This window comes from Silene latifolia, chromosome 11, assembly GCF_048544455.1.
Source record: "Silene latifolia isolate original U9 population chromosome 11, ASM4854445v1, whole genome shotgun sequence".
NCBI classification, from domain to species: Eukaryota; Viridiplantae; Streptophyta; class Magnoliopsida; order Caryophyllales; family Caryophyllaceae; genus Silene; species Silene latifolia.
Window position 1 is genome coordinate 87,864,982 of NC_133536.1, and position 20,811 is coordinate 87,885,792.

Below are 20,811 nucleotides of genomic sequence, written 5' to 3' on the forward strand. Positions count from 1 at the left end.
TCATATTTTGGAACACAAGGGGGTTGTCGGGCCTACTAGCTATGGGGTCATGGTCAAAGACGAGATGTGTGATACACATCTCAAATTAATGAATATAGCCGCGGTTGGACCCGACTTGATCTTCTTGTCCAAGGGTAATGTGGTGGAAAAGTCGTCGGATGTGATGGTGGCCGTGGAACAAAAATTGGACTCGTTCATGACAAGTATTTGTGAAAAATTGGATGTTCAAAATAAATTGCTTGTGGAGTTGGTCACGGGAATGGGAAAGGAGAAAGATGGGTCTCCGGTTTCCACTGGTTCAGGTAATGCCGAGGTCCTAGCCTATTTACATGGGTTAGAAGGACGTGTTGAAGCTATGGCTCGTGATGCGGATAGAGCTGCTAAGGAGAGTGTACGTCATTCCGGATCATTGGCTAAATTGGATAGTCAAGGAAGGGCTATTTGGCATGAAGGGAAAGTTATGCATGCGGAGATGGGACTTATTTTTGAAGCTATTACGGCCTTGTCGTTGAAGGTGCTTAAATTTGAGGCGTGTCTCACGGCACAAGCCAATCATATGCGGTCTTGCTTCGATCGTATTGACTCTCTTGAGTTTAGGACTCGTCCTAGTTATGTGAACCCCAATGTCGTGAAACGCGACTATGCCTAAACCCGTCCCAAAATCCCATTCCTTGCTCTTTTGCTTTTAAGACTTATATTTTTATGTTTGTCTATTGGGCCCATTTTTGCAATAACTACTTTATTCGGCCCATTGGAAAACTTTGTTTGTTCGGCCCATACGCTTTTACTTTTCGGTTTGTATTAGACATATTATATTATGCTTGCTTGTCGTAGATTTTCTTCTCGTTTTATAATATGTGTTTACATGTTTATTTCTTTCCTCGGTCTATACTATTCTAGTTTTTTTTATGTCTTGTTCTCGTCTTTTCGATGATGTTAAGAGGGGGAAGAAAATGAATGTGACTTAAGTATTGGCCTAAGCTTGCTCCTTGTCAGAACCTTTAATCTCTTAAGGTCCTTAGATGTTATACTTTGTATATAAGTGGATTGTTCTTGTGTTCAACTGACTATGACTTTTATAGTATTATGTTGAGGGGGAACTTGCCCTTAGTCACAAATTATAAGAAACTTGTCATCATCAAAAAGGGGGAATTTGTGGGACCATATAGATATATGATTAGTTTTGATAATGACAAATGTGTACTTTATATTGTAAATACTCTTGCTTGTAATCGCTTGTTTAGTCAAGCAAGTAATGTTATAGCAACCTTGGCTATAACATTGAAGATTTGTGAAGCATCGTTCAAGTAATATTATGGCAGCTTGAGCTATAACATTGAAGATTCTTAAAGCATCATAGTAACTGTAACAAGTTTGAAGTATGATGATCACTCAAGCAAAAGGCTCGGTCAAGTCTATAACAAGCTTAAGATGAAGAGCTTATGATCAAGATAAAGAGATGATCCTACCACTGAAGATCTCCAGGAAGTTTAGCTAGTATTGGACATCGTCTAATAACGTTATCTTAAGAAGTAATATTGGGAAGGTAAAGTTATAGTTATTTCACCTATAAATTTACCTACCAAACTTAAGGTTATAGCCATTTCTACTATAACTTTGGGTTGGATTCTAAAGGCATGATTTTAATAATTTTAAAAATCAATTTTCAAAAGATAAAATTCTTCAAATATGTTTCGAAATCATGTGTGTATATTATAGAGATGAAATACGGTTTGCTTAGAATGAATAATTTACGTTATCCTATTGGTTAGTAAAACGACTTATGAGTCGTCATGCTACCTAGGGTTTGCTAAAGTATTTAAACCTAACCCTAATCTACTCCTTGATATTTTGACCTAGGGTTTCGGCTAAGATGGGCTTATGAGACGTGTCGATACCGAGTTAACTCCCTATGAAAGTAAATATTATTAGATCAAATCCATAATATATTGCTATAAGATATTTTCATATCTTATCAATTATATTTGATTTACTTTATTTACTTAATAAAAAAATTAAGTAGATTAAACTAAGAAGAGATAAGATTTGTTTATTATGAGACAAACTATCATGCCTCACGGCACACTTAGGGTTTCCACCAATACCCTAGTTTCTCTCTTCTACTATATATACACATCATGTTCATTTATCCAAATAAGCTTTTCGAAATATAAAAATTCCTTGCCAACAAATTGAGTTTAAATTCCAATCGAGTATTTTATTTGTTTTGCATTTGAAAATATTTTACGAAAAGTCGTGCTATTTAATTTGCGTATTAATTCTTAAGGTTACATTGTAATATAATAGTACTTCATATTGTTTCTACGCGTTCAATTTTGTGAACACCTAGAAGAACAATCAAGTGCTTTCTTAGTAACTTAAGATAGTCAAAACCGAATATCTAGTGATATTCATGTTAGGTTCATATACCCCTATTAGACTCATCTAATTCATTTTATAAATTACCCATAATTTATATTTATGTGAATCTAGTGCATGCATAAAAAAATAATGAAATAAGGAAGTAAATCGAGTTTCCTTACATTGTAAATGTACCGAATTTTGGGCACAAGTAAGGTCTCCTACCTTCACTTGTTCTTGAGCTTAATACATTGGAATGATCCTCTATAAACTCAAACTTTCAAAATATAAAGTCTCCTCTTGATTGCACCCAAAACAATCCCTTAAAACTAATATATTAATTAACTAGATTAATATATTATCATTAATAATTCTAATGATATTGTATTACTACAATAGTAATAATATATTGTAATACTAGAATATGGTTGAACAATTTTATATAATCTAAAAACTATTTTTAGAGAGAAGTGGGAGAGATGAATAAAAATGATAGAAAATGCATAAAAACAAAAATGAGAACATTTTCTCTATATGCCAAGGGGGAGCCGGTTTTGGGATTCAAGAAAGCCAATGCATGGCCTTCGCCCTTTTGCTTTTACTCTTCTCTAAATCATAGGTGTGTAAGGCAAGCATTAGGCACTCATTGTGTTTCATTTTAACAATTAAAATAAAACACCCACTAACCCCAAAAACCCTCTATTTTTCGGTCCATACATAAAATGGCCATCCATCTTTATGTTTGTCAATTTGTCATTTGTAATAAGGTAGGTCATGTGTCACACACCATGCCCATAGATATTTCAATGCATATTTAACCCCTTGAATATCATTTTATAGCAAATTGTCTAGTAATTCATAATTACATGGTATAAAATGGGTCATTTTAATATAATTCACAAAATCTTGTAATTATAATTAACTATTCATTCTTATCTTAATTGTTTCACAACATTAAATAAATTTTAGTAATATAACATATTAATTACTAAAATGAATCTTATTTAATCGAATTACAATAAGATACAAATTCTCACTCACAAATATAAATTGTTCAATTTTTAAGGAATTAATTAACTTGTATCATTATACAATTAATTAATTAATCTATTAAGGGAATTGTCCTATAGGTGTGACTTTAAGGGATCAACTGATCACCACCGTCAAACGACAGTAATGTCAAACTCTAGTTAGCCAATCTTTACCGATTAATGTTGATCAGTTGACTATATAATTGAATCATCCCTTACGTATTCTTATTATGAGATTTAAACATGTGATCGCAGTATTGTCGAGGACACATACTCCAACAATTCAAATTGAGTTATAGCTAGGGTTAGTTATACGAGTGGGCTGATAATTTTGTAATCCGGAGAAAGGTACTAAAATTATTGATAGAGAATAGTGGACGTAGGCTTCAACGTGTGAAGCTGAACCACTTCAAATATCGTGTGTCCTTGCAATTTTCTTTATCGTTCATTTCATTACGTTTATAAATTGTTTAGTAATTAGTTAAAGTTTAATCAATAAACTTTAAGTAATTAATTATTTAGATATAAAACAAAAAGTGGGCGTAAGTTTTTAAATGCACTATTCACCCCCCCCCCTCTCGAGTATTTCGACTTGGATAGACTCTTCAACCCATGTTGTGTTTCTCCACATTCGTAAATTCATTCGCCCACTCCTTAATGCGATTTTCAAAGACATCCATATTTTTGGGTAAGTTTGAGAAGATATATGAGGTTTTATATAATAGACGAAGTCAATGAAGAGAGAATTGTGAGAAAAGCTCAACCGGAGCCTCTATTTATACTATTCGACGTTTCCTAAATTATGCCGAGAACCGACAAGTTGGAGAGAAGAAGCAGCAAAAGTTGCGCCTCTTGGAAGGATCGCAGCTCTTGTTGCGCCTCTTCCACAGGCTCTTTTCCTCGTTTGACAGCCGTGGATGGGATCTTTCCTAATATGTTTTAGTTAAAGTTTCCTATTCCTATAGGGACTTAATTTGGTAATTTCGATTAATTACCAAATTTATGTCCCTAATCTTTTCAAGGCAAAATCGACATTTACGCCAAATACGCACACTTACTCTCTCTAATTTTTTTTTTTTCGGGGAATCATTTCACCACCTTTCAAAAATGTTTATGACACACTTAGACGTTTCTTTTAAATTCTTTTTTTAGGGGGTATCCCTACGTACCGTCCGGTCGCGTCATTTTGTCCATTTTCGGGCACTTTTTTTCATTTTTTTTCTCGCTAATTTAGGCCATCTTAATTCTTTTTGCTATATGTCTTGCTTGTGATTTCCTATGTGAATTTCGGCAGCATGACGGCGCAAACCGTCACATGCCAAACCTGTTTTTTCAAAGCTAACTTGCAGATACAACAAACACCCAGCAGCAAAGGCACGCAGGCCGTCATATATACAACCAAATATATATCAAAATACGGGCTCCTGCCCAAAATGTACAAATGTAAAAACATAAGTCAGCACAAACTAGTCCTGACGACCCCTCAACTCAGCAATTGTCGCCTCAAGGGCAGCGATATCAGCATCTCTGGCCTCGAGCTCTCTCAGCAAACATGCCGTCTCCTCCTGGGACTGCGCCAGCTCACGCTCCAGGTCACGCTCCCTCTACACAGAAAAATGGAGTGATACTTCAATTCACAAAATTGGAGGTAATAAAAATAAAGACAGGTACAAAAGGTTCATACCTGCCGCCCCGAGCCATCTCTAAGGGCCGCAATGGTTGTAGCTCGCTGCCGGTTGGCCATCTTCCACAGCTCCACATGCCTGGACGGTGCCACCTTCATTCAAATACGGAGACGGTTCAAGCAAATACATTCTTATGTAATAAAGCATAAAATACAAAAGACTGCCAAAGCTGGTGGCTTACCTTCCTCACAACGTGCTGCCACTCATCCAAGATTGCGTCAGTCGTCGTCTCGCTGAAGGACTGGATCTCCGAGATCACCGCCATGCCCGCTGAGTCAGTGTACTTCAACATCTCTGGAAAAGCTGGGGACTCGATCTAAGAAATCTATATCTCATTACTTAACATATTCATATATGTTTTAATTAATTTAGTCATAAAATTAATTACAAATCTTATGCATGCAAACTAAAAACAAAAGATGAGAAAATCGATTTCTCACCATCTAAATTTCGGTCATCATATGGGCACCAACAAGATCTCCTTCTTGTTAGTTCTTGAGCTTTCCATGAATATAAGGATGATCCTCCAAAGACCTCAAGTGTAGAAGTCACTCCTCTTGATTGCACCCAAGATTATCCCTTATCCCCACTAAATAATATTAGCTAGATATTAGTTTAGTAGTTTACCTTAAAATTGATTACTAACACTCATATATTACATTAATAATTTTAGTAATCTCTATGAACAATTTCAATCAAAATTTCATGTTTTGATGAAGGAGAAAGATAAACATGTGAGAGAGAGAGAGAGAGCTTTTCATATGAATGAACACAAGTGAAAAATTGAGAGAATAAAAATTCTCTCTACACTCTATACAAAACCGGTGGAGGGAGGGCATAAGACCAATGCATGGTCTTTTTCTTTTTACTTTTGTTCTTCTCAAGTGAGTAGGTGTGTAAGGCTATTAGGTATAGGCATCATTGTTTTATTTTTATCACATAAAATAAAATAACCACAACCCACTAACTCCTCCTCCATTTCGGTTTACTCATAATATGGACCACCATTTTATTTTGTCAATTTGTCAATTGTCACACAATATGTCACATGTAGTATGATACATGTTATTAATTAATTTAATGCATATTTATCACATAAATATCATTTCATGAATTAATTAAATTACATCTAATAAATTGACTAGTGATACTTGATCACATAAATAAAATGGGTCATGTAATTATAATTCATAACATCTTGTAATTATAATTTACCATTCATTCTTATCTCTATTGTTTCTCAAACAATAAACAATTTTAGTAACAAAGCATTTTATTACTAAAATAAATCTTATTTAATCCCATTACAATAAGATAATTATTCTCTCTCACAATTCAAATTGTTCAATTTTAAGAAATTGATCAACTTGCATCGTCATACAAATAATCAACTTTATAGATAAGGGCATCATCCTTTAGGTGTGACCTTAAGGGATCAACTGACCACCACCGTCCCACGATAGTGACGTCAAACTCTAGCAAGCCAATCGTTACCGATTAATGTTGATCCGTTGACTATAAAATGAATCATCCCTTACGTATTCTTAAAATGAGATTTAAACATGTGATCAATATGATCGACAATTGTGATCGCATTATTGTCGGAGGACACATATTCCAACAATCTCCCACCTGTCCTCGACAAGTGTGCGTCACCAATTCTCTTGTCCTATTACTATCTCCCACTCAATGCAAGGTGTCTTTGGAGTCATACTTGCAGGTGATCATATCGAGAGTGGTTTCCTCGATCTGGAGAATAACTGATTGACCGGAGTTATCTACCATAGATACAATCCGAGCGTGGCCACGCATTTCCAGTTCATTACTCCTCGAGTGGCCCTGAGATATTGTTTTAACCCTGACAAGGGGGTGGACAATTCCTATCGCACTTATTCCCTTCGACTAGCCACAGCCATCATAACCCAAAATATGCCCATTTGACCCCATTTACGAAGGTCATAGTAAAACAAATCAAAGTTAATCTGAAACTGTGCCACCTTAGGCGAACAATCTTTAGTCAAAAGAATCGACTCATTAGAATACTATAGTATCTCTCGCCACGACCAGGCTATATAAATTTGCCAGAACTCTATAAGCGGTCACTGGCCGACAAAGTGTTCCTAACGGTCTGCCTATATGATCGACTAGTCATCTCACATGACTGTATGGCACTTGAACTTGCCATCAATCGCATTACACTCTAGTCACTTCGAGACGTCACCTCATACAAGTGACTATGGGCGAATACTATGTTAATCCGGGTTCACTTTAACGGGGTTCAATATTGTCTCTACAACCTGTTTGGATGTAACAAAGTACAAGAAAAGAGTTTTTACAGTAAAAACTCGAACGACAAATGCGATTATCACATATGAATAGTCAATGCCTGATTACTATTTAATATTCAATAATCTAATTTGATCTTTTATGTAGTTGTTCATTTCAATTCAATTGAAATGGCATGACTCATCATGTTTAGCCTATGAATAGGCCTCGCTAAGTAGGTTTTAGCAACTCCCTGCTCCACCTTGCTACATACTTGTTTTCCTCTCGTAATGTATACATTTGCATTACAAAACTTTCTGAGTACGTGTCTAGATCCAATCTAGACATAGGCTTTCTTGCCTTAAAATAGCTCCCACTGTTTTCACAGTGTGCGGAACTCATCCCTCTTGCACATCCCATGATTGCAAGTGTACTCAATTTCCGTTGTAAATATTTCTCATTGTTCTTTATTGACTAGAACGATTCTAGAAAATCTATTTCTTAAATAACATAACCACAATGGTATCTTAACTATCCTGATGTGTTTTGATTATGGTTTTGTCGGAAACCATGCGCAATCTCAATTGTCAATTGTCATTTGTGTAACACCCTTACACAAAATTTGCATCATAAACACTTTGCTTTACTTCCTTAATGCTTCTGCAAGCACTTAAGGGTAGTCTTTATGGCTTACTTGGTAAAGATTACTTAAATTCGATTTTGAAAACAATTCATCATACTCAAAGTATATGAAGTGTTATACATCATTACTCATTTAATTGATCCGGCAGCGGAAGCAAATGGAATCAATCAAATATGTTCAATTCGATTGAACTAGTCATGAATCTTATCAACATAAGACTCCTTATTTGACGCTAATATCATGTGGATTTATCTCCATAAATCTAGATATTAAAGATGTATTATATATTTCTCCAAAAGTCTTAAATCATTCCCAATGATCAATATGTCATCCACATATAAGACTAATTAAAATTTCCGTAACTCCCACTAAACTCCATGTATAAACACAACTTCTCGACTTATCGAGAAAAGTTTTATAACATGATCAAAACATTGATTCCAACTCACTGATGTCCTACTTAAGACCCTCTCTTAAGTTTCACATTATCTTAGGATTGCAAGAATCTACAAAACTCAAGACATGTATTGAATACATTCCTTCTAATTGAAGAAGTGGGTTTTAGATTCACTTGCTGTATATTTCATAATGAAACACAATCCCTAAGAAGATCCAAATAGACTTAAGCATTTCAACTAGCGCAAAACCCTTTGCTACCAATCAAGCTTTGATATCTAACAATTCACTTGGAATTTATTTTGGATTTTCATTGCTCTAAGCCTTGTATTGAGTTGTGACTTAAACATTCTCATGTAAGTCATACGTTCATTACTTTCTAGAAGTAATCAACTTGAATCAAACGATTTCTTTGTAAGTTACAAGCTATTTTACTATCTTTAAAGTAACACTAATTCATCATCTTCAACAACTGATGACTTTAACCTCCTGGGTTTTGAAGAAACAACGTTTTACACAAAACGTCTCATGTAGCCAAGAAAGACCAGTTTCTTGCGACATAACATTCTTTGGCACAATACAATTTGTGGCTCTTGAATATTTTCTCCCACTATGTCTTCTAGAAATAAACTTGTATTTTAGGAAGACAGCTTCACGAGCCACAAACCCGTTGTACTCGTGATAATTGAAAGGGAAAAATGAGCATTTGTTTCTTGTGTAAGCTTACAAACATGGTACCCTACCATTTCATATCTCATATGATTCGTTTTAGATTTAGTGGAAAAATAATTTAGACAAAATATAAAATCCCCAAAAGGATCAAGTAACTCAAAGTAACTTGATTGAAGTCCAAACCATATCGAATAGCGTTTGAATTCTTTATCCAATCACACATTATCCCATAATGTGTGTTAAGAGAGATTAACCTGTGATACTATATCACATTTCTTTTGGCTTATATCAATGTCTTCACTTTGATAATCCCATCACGATTAAATCGTGATTCCTTGAACTCTTTGAACTTCTTCAAAGATTTCTCTATTTACCTTATTAAGTGAACACATTAGCGTCAACTTAAATCGTTGGTAAAAGAAAATGATCAACCTATTTTGGATCAATGATTTACAACCTCGATCTCCTTTTCAACCAAAAAGCACGAGATATCTTGCTTTGAATACAAGATACGCATATACCATAAGATCTAATGGTTTCAAGAGTACTCGATAACTCTTTGCGTTCATCATTCCAGAATTTAAGGTTTAATCTTGGGTCACCAATTTGAGTCTTGCATCATCTACATGATATGTCATCCTAGTTTGGTTTAGAATATAATCACCTTGATAATGGGCTAGCCATACATCAAATCGTGGTGTATAGGGCCACAAAAGTGAAACCTCTTTTGTATCTTAACAAGTTTATATTCTTATTTAGAGTTTATGCACTTAATAGTCACAATTAAGTACAACTCTAAACCCAAAACTAGATTGAGTACACAATGACTCTACCTCTCAACATCATTGTTGCTAGTCGTCATATTCTAATCATCCTATGTATCAAGTACAATGATGAAAACCACCACCGGTTTCTAATATTGACGAAGTAGTACTAGCAAAATTTATGTTTAATCAAATAAACATTTAAATAAGAAGGTCCCATTAGATGTCCCTCAACTAACTTGTTGATCCTTCAATAATTTGGGGTAGTTTCCTTTCTAGTGTCCAACATTTAAGACAATGGAAACTTTATCGGTCGGGATTGATAGGTTTAGTATCGTCATTCTCAATAACTTTACCTTTAACATTACCTTGTATCAATTCCATTCTAATTTTACTTCTTGAACCTCGTCATTTTCTTCACAGTTTAAGAGAATGCTCCCACTGATTTCAAAGAATCTTTACTTAGAGAAGCAAAGTTGAATCTTATGAAGACTACTCTTCAATTCAATCGTTTTAGTCTTAAAACTTTCATTGAAGTGGTTGCGTTATTTTGGTCAATTACGAATTCTGACAAATCTAATTACCAAAACAATTTATCGCTTCAAGGTACTTAATTCAATTAAGTATATGAAAAACAATCCATTATAAGTAGATGTGTTAGTCAAGAATCAAAAACCTGTTTGATAATGAATAACTTTTATCTATACTCTTTACAAGAGATCCTTAGCAATGGTTCATTTGAGTTTTTAGAAGCAAATTCATATTTGTCTTTAGTTACGATGTTTTAATGGAGATTTGAATCAAAAATCGAAATGATATCGTATATGAATTGTGGTAAAGAAATAGAACAATATGATAACGGAATAATGAAAACAAAACATTCATCGTTATATTAATACTTGTAAATAACAAGTAAAGCATTTATCTAGTGACCTCTACCCAACTTGATAAATGATTCCAAGATCCAAATTCATATTAACTTAGGCATCGATAAAGCCGAAAACAACCCTTGTCAATATAACTCGGTGGATTAACTTTTTAATCGATTCTACTTTTAGAACTCTTGGTCGATAAAATTACATTGATATTTATCTTTAGCCCGAAACACATCCGGCAACCGTCAAGAATACTTTCGTTGAGTTCAACCCAAATTTCGAATAAATGTGTCCATGATCCAAATTTACATCAACTTGGGCATCGGTAAAGCAAAAAACAACCCTTATCTTTATAAATTTGGTGGATAGACATTTATCACCCACTTCACCAACGTAACAAGGTTTGTCTTACAGTAAAACCGGCTCAACTCCCTTGCGAAACTGGTACTTCATGGGTTTCTAATTTTTGGTAAGGCTAAGTCTCAATTGTTTATTTTTAGCGAGAGGTCATGTCAATTTATTATCTATCACGTTTTAAGTGAACTAAAGCGGTGAACTACGATAATTGTAATTGACACGGTCGATAAACTCGATAAAATGATGATGCATGTTTTAGTTATGGCGATTTAGCGATGCATGCGACATATAAATAAAATGCAAAGCATAATAAAAATCCTAGTATGGCCTTCCTAGAATAGTAAATCTAATAAACTATTATAAATTCAGAAACCAACTCCTTTGGTCCCTAGAACTTCGGTCTTGGCACGCATTTCAAGGCAACACCGTCTTTAATGGATCGCCTTCTCGAGTGGCACCGTCTTCAAGGATAATCGGAATAAATAAATTACATAACAAATTACATAATTTCTGATTATACATTTGTAATTAAAATAAAAATAAATCTATTAAATTACAAAACGGTGATACGAGATCACAATAAATTACAACCGAATCGATATTCCCATACATTTCGGGTAATATCAATTAAAAACTAAGGCCATACTAAGTAAATTTACATAATTCAAAAATTACATAAAATAAAATTATGACAATCATAAATAAAATACAGCATTATAATATGTATGAACATGCCCAATTTTATGCTAAATCGCCATTAAGGAGCCAATATCGTATATTAATCGGTTTTTACGGATTTGCGTGATTTAACCTTTTGAAATCACTATAATTACATAAAGTCATATTTATGCACAAGTTAATTACCCTAACCAACTTAGGACTCAAAATTAGTCTCCACTAACTATTTGACTATAATTAACTTATATTTCTTAAAATTGTTCATTAATGGACTCAAAATTACAATAAAATACTATAAACTTCAAATACATCATAAAAATTTCAAATAAATTCAAAATTTGAAATTTAGACTCATGAACATTCTGAAAAAATACCATGACACTCATAATATTCAAAAACTTAGGTTAAAAATTTCGAAAATTTATCGGGAAAAACAATGTTGCGGTTTATCGGATTTATCAATTATAATCATAAAAATATGAGAAAAATTATATTAATCAACTTTTAAATTTTAGATCTGAAATGGGTAATAAAATGCAACATGTGACGTTTTTCCTTAGTCATGAAGTATGTTATAGCAATTTTCACTATTTAAAGTCACTATTTATGCTATTTTTCATCAAAAATTCATAAATCATGCATAAGACTTCATTATAGCCTATTATTTTACACACATCTTGTAAACTTGCATGTGACAACATACTAAATTTCTATGACCAGATTCGAAATATTTCTCATACTAACCTATTTTTCATTTAAATTCGATTTTTATCATGAAAAATCCATATTTCGAGCATAAGAACTCCAAAAATTATGAAAATTGACAGGTCATCTTAAAATAATATATGTGAAAATATATCCAAAAACCACTGGAAAATTCGAAGTTTAGTTAATTTTAGTCCGAAAATGACATTTTTATCATAAAATCACATTTTTAATGCCATTATTATATAAAATGAACAATAAAAATCCATAAATTAACCAAAATATCCTAAATATATTTTAGGATCAGAAACTTTAACATGCAAAATGGATCTCATGATATATCATAATAAACACAAATTTATAAGGTTTATATGTTAATCGTATAACTCGAAAAAACTATAACCGATTTGCATGCAAACAACCTAAGGCTCATGATACCGCTTGTAAGAAATCTATATCTCATTAATTAACATATTCATATATGTTTTAATTAATTTAGTCATAAAATTAATTACAAATCTTATGCATGCAAACTAAAAACAAAAGATGAGAAAATCGATTTCTCACCATCTAAATTTCGGTCATCATATGGGCACCAACAAGATCTCCTTCTTGTTAGTTCTTGAGCTTTCCATGAATATAAGGATGATCCTCCAAAGACCTCAAGTGTAGAAGTCACTCCTCTTGATTGCACCCAAGATTATCCCTTATCCCCACTAAATAATATTAGCTAGATATTAGTTTAGTAGTTTACCTTAAAATTGATTACTAACACTCATATATTACATTAATAATTTTAGTAATCTCTATGAACAATTTCAATCAAAAATTTCATGTTTTGATGAAGGAGAAAGATAAACATGTGTGAGAGAGAGAGAGCTTTTCATATGAATGAACACAAGTGAAAAATTGAGAGAATAAAAATTCTCTCTACACTCTATACAAAACCGGTGGAGGGAGGGCATAAGACCAATGCATGGTTTTTTTTTTTTTTACTTTTGTTCTTCTCAAGTGAGTAGGTGTGTAAGGCTATTAGGTATATGCATCATTGTTTTAGTTTTATCACATAAAATAAAATAACCACAACCCACTAACTCCTCCTCCATTTCGGTTTACTCATAATATGGACCACCATTTTATTTTGTCAATTTGTCAATTGTCACACAATATGTCACATGTAGTATGATACACGTTATTAATTAATTTAATGCATATTTATCACATAAATATCATTTCATAAATTAATTAAATTACATCTAATAAATTGACTAGTGATACTTGATCACATAAATAAAATGGGTCATGTAATTATAATTCACAACATCTTGTAATTATAATTTACCATTCATTCTTATCTCTATTGTTTCTCAAACAATAAACAATTTTAGTAACAAAGCATTTTATTACTAAAATAATCTTATTTAATCCCATTACAATAAGATAATTATTCTCTCTCACAAATCGAATTGTTCAATTTTAAGGAATTGATCAACTTGCATCGTCATACAAATAATCAACTTTATAGATAAGGGCATCATCCTTTAGGTGTGACCATAAGGGATCAACTGACAACCACCGTCCCACGACAGTAACGTCAAACTCTAGCAAGCCAATCGTTACCGATTAATGTTGATCAGTTGACTATAAAATGAATCATCCCTTACGTATTCTTAAAATGAGATTTAAACATGTGATCAATATGATCGACAATTGTGATCGCATTATTGTCGGAGGACACAAATTCCAACACTCGACGCCCACCACCCCAATCTCCTACAAAACTCAAGTGGTTCATTATTCGCTAATCATTCATCATTTATCAGATCTATCAAAGACAAGTAAACGATAGTTATTCTTACCACGATCGACCAGTACGCTAGCCTCCGGTGAACAAACCTAGAGTACTCCTCACCAGGAAGAAGGAGGGCGGTACCACTCGCACCAGCCAGGTCAGCTGGGAACCGTAAAAGTGTCACGAGAGCACTGGCGAGTCAAATGCTCACCCAAGTACCACACAGGCCCCATGGGTGTCGTCAACAGCAACATACTCGAACTCCAGGGACGGAGAACCTCGGCCACAAAGGCTGGAGCCTCCGAGTAGCTCTTCTGACGACACACTACCCAGTCCCTTACGACGGGGTACGCTCTTGGTACGTCCGCCGTGTTGGAGCTTGTGTCCTCCACAAATTAGTGTGATAACATTAATAAATCTCTTAAAGGTTCACAAGGGTATACTTCGTATTTTAATTAGTTGATTAACGATTACCTAATAACGGTTGGCTTGCTAGAAAGTTTGACGTTATTATCATACAGATGGCGGTGATCAACTGGTCCCTAAAGGTCACACCTATAGGATGTGTTTGAGAGATGTGGTTATAGAAATATAATCACATTGATGCCTTATATGACTAAACAGTTAGTCATTGTGTTGATTAGACAATTATTTAATGAAGATTAAATAATATTAGTTGAGACGAATTAACTGTCAATTCGTAAATTGAATATAATAAGTTATATTTAATTAAAAGTATGTAATGTTAGCTTGGACGAATTAATCTGGTAATTCGTAATTAAATGTAATCGGTTATATTTAATATCAACAAGATGAATGTGTGTAACACCCCGCGCTTTCCTTATATTTTTAAATAAACTTTTAAGTAATTTTTATTAAATAATTATTATTTAAAGCTTATTTTCATAAAATATAGCCGTAGCCGTGTAACGGTAATTATAGTAGATTTTAATAATATTATTCTCCGACTCGAGTTATAGTAGACTTGGGACGAAAATTCTAGTGGGTACCGACTCATTTTGAGTTATTGGGCTTAACTTGACTCATGGGCCTTTTTCCCCTCTTTTCTCTACACAAAACCTCAACTAAACCCTCACAACTTCATCTCCCTCACTTGTAATTTCTGAAATTTCCCAACAACCACCCCACCATTGTTGAACCTTCATTTACTAACCCTAAAATCACCATATCTCACTCAATTCTTCACCAATCTCGTTCCTTTTCGCGCCATTCTTTTCCTTTTCTCATTTCCCTTCTTTCTAAGTAAGAAAGTTGCCATCTTTTCCTCTATTTCGAAATTCTCATCTTACAAGGATGTGGATTCTTGACTTAATACCTTTATTTTGTGTTTAGGGGAGAACTTGGACAACCCGGAGGAGGATAGCTACATCATTGACGAGTCTTTAGAAGATTGAAGTGCAAAAAGGTAACGGTGATGGGTTACTCGACTTTTATGTTAAAATTGTGTGAATTGTATAGTATTAGACTCACATGAATGTCAAATTTGATGTCTTTCATGCCCTTTGGTGATTTGATGTTGAGTAGAATGCTTGTATGGAAACCCTCACATGTTTAAGGAGTAGTTTTGTGCCTTGTTGAAATATGAGACTTGTCTTAAAGAATTTCTCTCATAATTACATGGTTAAACCTTATTTTAATGATTGATAAACAACCCCATATGCTAATTACATCTTGAAAGTGGTAATTTTCTGAGTATTCATCATATTAGAGGAGCATGAAATGATTGAATGAAAGATAGTGGAATTTGGAGGACTTTGGAAGTTGTTTGTTGATGATTTCGTGTCTTGGGTGTCCTGCCGGTGGGGGCGGCACGGCCTGCCAACCGGCAGCGAGACCATGCCTCCCCGAGTTGAAAAACAAGGGGGAATTAGTATTTGTATGACTTTGCCGGTGGACCGGCAGCCGGTCTACCAACCGGTAAAGCACCTCTTGTGTTTATTTAAGTTCAATGTATGTCCCTGCCGGTGGACCGGCAGCCGGTCTACCAACCGGCAGCGAGGACAAATGCAATTTGGTGTCTTTTATAGCTGGGTGTGTTCCCTGCCGGTGGGCCGGCAGCCGGTCTACCGGCAAAACACACACATCAGTACTTTTACTTTGTTTCATCTTTAGCAGGTGTTCCCTGCCGGTGGGCCGGCAGCCGGTCTACCGGCAAAACACACACATCAGCATTTTTACCTTGTTTCACCTTGCAGCAGGTATCCTTTGCCGGTGGGCCGGCAGCCGGTGCCCACACCGGCAGAGTGCACCTAATATTGTTTTACTCCTATACTTTATGCATGCCTCACATGAATTGTTTACGTTATGTTTGGGTAACCTTTGTTGCTCGTAATTGTGAACCAAGTGTGACTTTTACATTGTGAGACTACTCGACATACCTTATTTATTTGCCCTCGGACATCGGGTCACGGTTAGGTGCCATTGTTTCCGAGTTGGGCTATTTTTCCTTCCGCCTTTTTCGGACCGGGGGTCACGGTTAGGTGACAAGGTTCCGCTTGAGGTTACTCGACTTTCGGGCACGGTTAGGTGTACCATATTTCGAGTCTTGGATACGATTTGGTATCGTTTGTCGAATCGGGTGTCGTCCATCCCGAGAGTCTGACCAGGTTTAGACTAGGACCGTATTATGATCGTCGTCCTACCAAGAGGTTGGAGTCTAGAGGGTTGTCTTGTTTGAGTCTATACTTTGTAATTTGTCTTACATTGGGTTGAGTCAATATTTGACCGTTGGACCTAATTATTCTTCTCACATTTATGCATAACTACTCTTATTGCATTTTGTATATTAATCATGATTCCCTTGTCACCGTAAGTGTTTATTCTTATACTTGTTTATTTAATTACATTCCTAATTACTTGTATTTTGACATATTGTGGCTGGGAGAACCCTGAGTTACTCCCCACTGACTGTGGCTTTCATATTTATTATGAATGACAGGTTGGTGATGAAGCTTAAGTGGGCAAGACCGTGTGAGCTAGCGAGTTCTTACCTTGGACCTTATTTAGTTATCACATAATAGACTCACCTACTTTTCGAATCTATGTTAATTCGTGGGATATCTTTTCCCCAATAAACAGACTTGTATTGTAAACTTAAAGCTAGCTATCTAAACTTATTTATCGTGTTGGTGATACCTCGCGTTGGACTTCATTAGAAGTCTTAAAAGTTTTCAAAATCTCGTGTTTCCGCCACGATTTACTAGTTATATTTAGTTGCCTCAACGAGGGGTGTCACAGTTGGTATCAGAGCTTATATTGCTCCCGACGCACACACGTGTACCCCAACTTAAAATTCTCACTTGACCTTGAATAATGAATGAGAGATGGGTAGAATTAAGGACCTAAGTTGGTAGCCTTTTTGTGTATGTTTTGTGATAGGTTCTAACTTGTTTGCTCTTGTGCAAAAGATGGTACGACCAACCAATGTGGAGAATGCTATCATGCAAGCCCTCACTCAATTACTTGCTAATCAACAAAATGCTCAACCCGCTCCCCTTGCACCCGAAGCTAACCGTCAAGGAAGTTATGCTTGGATTGCAAGTCAACTAGCAAGGAACAAGGCTAAGACCTATGGTGGTGAAGTGGATCCCGTTGCTCTCTCGGAGTGGTTTCGTGATATGGAGAAGAACTTCTCTCTCTTTGATGCCCGAGAGGAGGACAAGGTGAGATTAGCCTCTCACTTTCTTGTGAAGGAAGCCGATAGGTGGTGGACTTTGACCGGTCCTACCGCTACTCAAGACCCCAACTTTGATTGGAGCCGCTTCAAGTCACTTGTGGAGACCCGCTTCTACCCTAAGGAGCTCAAGCAACAAAGATTGAAGGAATTCATGGACTTCAAGCAAGGGAAGCTATCAATCCAAGCCTACACCGACAAGTTTAATGAACTTGCTCATTATGCCTCCAAGTTCGTGAAAGATGAAGAGGATCGTGTCTACTTCTACAAGAACAAGTTGAATCCTAAGGTGGAAAGCATGGTGAGAAGAAGCTCAACTACCTTTGTGGAAGTTTATGATGATGCCATTTGGGCCGAAAGCTCTTTGAAGGCCATTGAAGAAGATTCCAAAATCCACTCCTCTTCTCATTCTTACCGTCCTAACTTTCATGGCAAGAGACCATTTGTGCCGTCTACTCCCAACTATGCCAACAAGAGAAGGTTTGTGCCAAGGATGCAAGACCATGGAGGACAAGGACCAAGAGTTCAAGAACCTAGAGGACAAGTTCCCGCACCAACTAATGAGCTTGAGAAGGACCGTAAGTGCTACCATTGTAGACAAGCTCTACACCCCGGAGTGGGATGCTACGGCAAGCCCTTGACTTGCTTTCATTGTAAGAAGCCCGGACATCGTGTTGCCGATTGCCCCGAGAAGAAGAATGCTCCTACTCCAAATGCTAGGCCAAGAGGAACTATCTTTGTCATGAGCCGAGCCGAAGCCGCCGCTCATCCCGATATCATTACGGGTATGTTCTCAATTTTTGATCAACCTTGCCTCATTTTATTTGATACCGGCGCATCTTTATCTTTTATATCTTCCAAGTTCTCGGAAAAACTAGCCATTGAGCCTATTCCTAGTGAGGAAACTTCTATATCCTTACCTTCCGGAGAAATGTTCTCTTGTTCCCTCACTTTCTCCGACATTCCTATCTCTATTTCGGGAACCTTATTCCCCGCTAACCTACTTCGTTTTCCCCTTGAGGAATTCGATGTAATTTTGGGTATGGATTGGTTGTCAAAGTATGATGCAAGATTCGAGTGTAGAGACCAAAAGATCCGCCTCAAGAGTCCGCTAGGCACTCGCGTATCCTATAAAGGAGTTCGTTCCCAAGAAGGTGCGAAATTGATTTCCGCTTTGAAGTTGATGAGTATGAGGAGGAAAGGTTACCAAATCTTTCTTTGTGTGGTGACTTCGACCTCCCCTCCCTTGCCAAAGATCGAAGAAGTGCCCGTGGTTTGTGAGTTTGCCGACGTCTTTCCCGAAGAGTTGCCCGGAATCCCTCCCGAGCGTGATGTAGAATTTTCTATCGACCTTGTACCCGGAACCGGACCGATTGCTAAAGCCCCGTACCGTATGGCGCCAACCGAGTTGAAGGAGTTGAGAAAGCAACTTGATGAGATGATTGAAAAAGGATTCATTAGACCTAGTGCCTCGCCTTGGGGTGCTCCCGTTCTCTTTGTGAAGAAGAAAGATGGATCCATGAGACTTTGCATTGACTACCGTGAGCTTAACCGTGTTACCATCAAGAACAAGTATCCTCTACCAAGAATTGAAGATTTGTTTGATCAACTCAAAGGTGCTTCTACTTTCTCCAAGATTGATTTGAGATCCGGTTATCACCAAATCCCCGTTCGTGAGTCCGATATCCCTAAGACCGCCTTTAGCACGAGATATGGACATTTCGAGTTTAAGGTGATGCCCTTTGGTTTAACCAATGCCCCTTCTATCTTCATGGACCAAATGAACCGGACTTTCTGTGAGTTCTTAGACAAGTGTGTTGTGGTCTTCATCGACGATATCCTCATCTTTTCCAAGTCCGAAGAAGAGCATGCCGATCACCTCCGTATCATTTTGGGAATCCTCCGTCGTCAAAAGTGGTTTGCCAAATTCTCCAAGTGTGAATTTTGGTTGTCTAAGGTATCTTTTCTAGGCCATGTTATATCTAAGGATGGCGTCATGGTGGACCCTTCGAAGATTGAAGCCGTGATTGAGTGGAAGAGTCCAACCGATGTTGGTGAGATCCGTAGTTTCTTGGGTTTGGCGGGTTATTACCGTCGCTTTGTGAAGGATTTTTCCAAACTTGCTAGACCGATGACTCAACTTTTGAAGAAAGAGACCAAGTTTGTGTGGACCGAAGCTTGTGAAGGTGCATTCCAAGAGTTGAAGAAGAGGTTGACTACCGCCCCCGTGTTGACCTTGCCCGAGGATGGAGTTGATTTTGATGTGTTTTGTGATGCTTCTAAGATGGGTTTGGGTTGTGTTCTTATGCAAAATAGAAGAGTTGTTGCCTATGCTTCGCGACAATTGAGAGTTCATGAGGTGAACTATCCCACTCATGATTTGGAGTTAGCCGCCATTGTCCATGCTTTGAAAATGTGGAGACACTACCTCATTGGAGTCCATTGCCGTATCTACTCCGACCATAAGAGTTTGAGGTACATCTTCACCCAAAAGGATTTGAATATGAGACAACGACGATGGTTGGAATTGGTGAATGATTACGACATGGAGTTGTTGTATCATGAAGGTAAGGCAAATGTGGTTGCCGATGCCCTTAGTAGGAAGTCTACTCATTCCTTGAGTGCTATCCGTGTACTCCCCGACGACCTTTGTGCCGAGTTTCGTAAGCTAAGTTTGCAACTTGTGGAGAGTGGTTTTGATTATCTTAGTGCTATGGTTGCCGAGCCCGTTCTTCACCGAGAGATCCTTGACAGCCTTGTGGACGATGCTACATTTAAAAGTTTTCAAGCCAAGCTCCTTGAAGGGAAAGCAAAGGATTGTGAGATTGACGCTAGAGGTTACCTCCGTTACCAAGGACGCATGTTTGTGCCCGATGCCGTTGATTTGAGGAAG